The sequence below is a fragment of the Dicentrarchus labrax genome, unplaced genomic scaffold (assembly GCF_905237075.1).
Source record: "Dicentrarchus labrax unplaced genomic scaffold, dlabrax2021, whole genome shotgun sequence".
In the NCBI taxonomy this organism is placed as follows: Eukaryota; Metazoa; Chordata; class Actinopteri; family Moronidae; genus Dicentrarchus; species Dicentrarchus labrax.
This window is the reverse complement of record NW_026136724.1, coordinates 16789086-16791577: the sequence shown is the minus strand read 5'-3', so window position 1 is coordinate 16791577 and position 2492 is coordinate 16789086. Positions and strand designations below refer to the sequence as shown.

General features: G+C 37.4%; 1 long non-coding RNA gene across 1 annotated transcript; it reads left to right on the top strand.

The window, feature by feature from the left end:
- Positions 1-237: 237 nt before the first annotated feature.
- LOC127358892 (uncharacterized) lies at positions 238-1053 on the top strand. The gene is made up of 2 exons (XR_007882558.1): positions 238-320; positions 463-1053. It is a non-coding gene; the product is annotated as an uncharacterized LOC127358892 (long non-coding RNA).
- The last annotated feature ends 1439 nt before the right edge of the window (positions 1054-2492 follow it).

Sequence of the window (2492 nt, the reverse complement as noted above, 5' to 3'; positions counted from 1 at the left end):
CCTGCAATCATTGTCAGCAGGTGAGGCTAATCACTTCTCAGTCCTTAAATGTAGCTGTGTAGCAGTCAGCAGTAGGTTTTGCCTCACCCTACCCTGACTCTACAGTTGTTTGAGGGATGCCGATGCCCAACTAAGGTATGAATTGTTCTTGGCTTATTTATCATATAGTGGGCGCATGCATTAAATTCTTCCCTCACATCTGTGCAGGTGTAATGGCAGGAATATGGGAGTTAATTGAAGGTAGTTGCTGCTCCCTCCACTAGAAGAGTGGTGTGTATGTGCCAGATTCTAGTTGGATAAATTGTTCATGTAACTCGCAGGTATGTTAATCTTTAAGTTGTATGTCTTGTGTACTATTCTTCTCAGTGGTCTTTAGATTTTAATGACTGAAACATATGTTTTTGGATTAATGTTTATATTATATACATGTCACTATATATTTTGTATGTGTTTTCTTTACAGTAGGAACTGGAACATGGTGTCTGTTCCCATGACCTAGTCTTCTGGCTACTGCTGTTTTTGCCCTTCTACAAATGTATTTATTGTATATGGTTACCTTGTTTTACTGTGTAGATTGTTAATTTCTGATAGTTGGTTTGTGTTTTCTTGGTTAATTTAGTTGTCGGATTTATTTATCATCTTTCATAAACCAAACTTGTGAGTTAATGATATAGTGGAGCTCTTTTTAGTGTTTGTACAGGTGGGCTGTCATAGGCTTACAGGTGGTGGGTTACTGGGTGGAGGGTTTCCCCCTGTCTGGGTTCTATGTGCATGCTTACGTTGCTGTGTATTCTAACTATGTGCTTTATTGTTTTGCAGTGTGTGTGATCTCTTCTTCCCTGTACCTACTGGTGGTGGTGACCCCCCTTTTCTCTCACTCCCTCATTCCTGTAGGCCTCCCTGACAGCCCCCCTCCCCCTTGTACTGGTAATTACCTGTTTAGTGAATATAAGTATATTTTGGTAATAAATCGTAAATTTTAACCTATCCCAAATGGTTTTTTGAGAGTGACATTAAATCTGTGTAAATAAATGTAGTGGTCGAAACTGGAAATTCACATCTCTGCTTCTTTTTCTCTGTACTATAAGAACCTGTGAAAGTGGGTATTCTCTGGGTGAAAGTCCCAGGGTGGCGTTGTCACACTTGCTGTCAGGGCGCTTAGTTGCCCTGGTCACATTTACAATATCCTTTCAATGTTGGAATGCTGTTTTTGCTACACTCATTACATTAAACTGGAATGTTAGATCGGAGTCAATGACATAACCTCAGCTGTTACCTGTAGTGGCTCAGATAGTATTCAGGTTTAGTACAGTTTCTGTAGAATGAATTACTGTCTTGAAAGAGCCTTTTCAGTGTACTAAATTGGGTGGATTTCATCAGAAGAAACAGCTATATAAAATTAGGTGATATCTGCATAACAGTAAAATTGTGCAACCATGTGACGAGTGAAAAGTAGTAGACCCAGAACTGAGCCTTGTGGTACTCCATATGGAACATTCACTCTGTTAATGAGGTTTGGGACATTATGATATACTGTAATAAGTATGACAAAAAGCATTTTAGAGACCTTTACCTATTTTTTTTTCCTTTTACAAATAAATTGACAGCCAAGACTGCACTTAAATCCAGAAGTACAATATCAGAGTATATATATATATATATATATAGTAGTCTGTCATCATTTTCAATGTTCACCAGAAGAGTTTGAATGCTATATTGTTCTGAAACCACTCAGGATTTGTTTGCAGCTGTCTTTGTTTAGACTGTCAATGTGTGAGGACCAGCTTTTCCCAGAAGCTCACTGAGGTTTCTCTATAGTTGCTGAATTGTCAAGTTTTGCCTAATGTTTACAAATTCACACAGAATGTTATTTTATATCACTACAAACTTTACTTTTAAACTGTTCCATTTGTTTTATTTTATTATTATTAAGATCATGTCACCAGGTTTAGTCACTGTACAGCTGTGGTTATAATAGATTATCTGGGCATCCCCATTTTCTCTTTGACATCATCAAAGAAGAGTTTCAGGACAAACAAACAAATTCTGTTCCTGTTATCAGGGCTGTACTCCTTGGGAATTATGTGAGCTACTGCGTTGTTTCAGTTGTCAGCCACCAACTCACTCTACGTTAATTGAATTGATTTATTACAACAGACCCAGTCACACAGGATGCTGGGGACCCTCATGAGTGTTAAACACCTTAGCTTTTCTTTCAACCAGCTGTTTCAAATTACTTAGATCTCTCTAGTGTTCATTAATGGAAAACGGCAATAAAATATTCATGAAAGTTAATAAAGCTAGCTCATAATAAGGCATAATTAAATTTGCTAACTTGTTTGTGTGAACCTGAGCGACTACAAACTTAAAGGATGTGTTTATGACTTACAACTGATGTTTGTATTATTCATAGGAAAGAGTTGAGTCAGAAAAGACATCCAAGATTGGAAGTGACAGCAACTAGAAAATGTATTTAATAGGCATACTAGGGA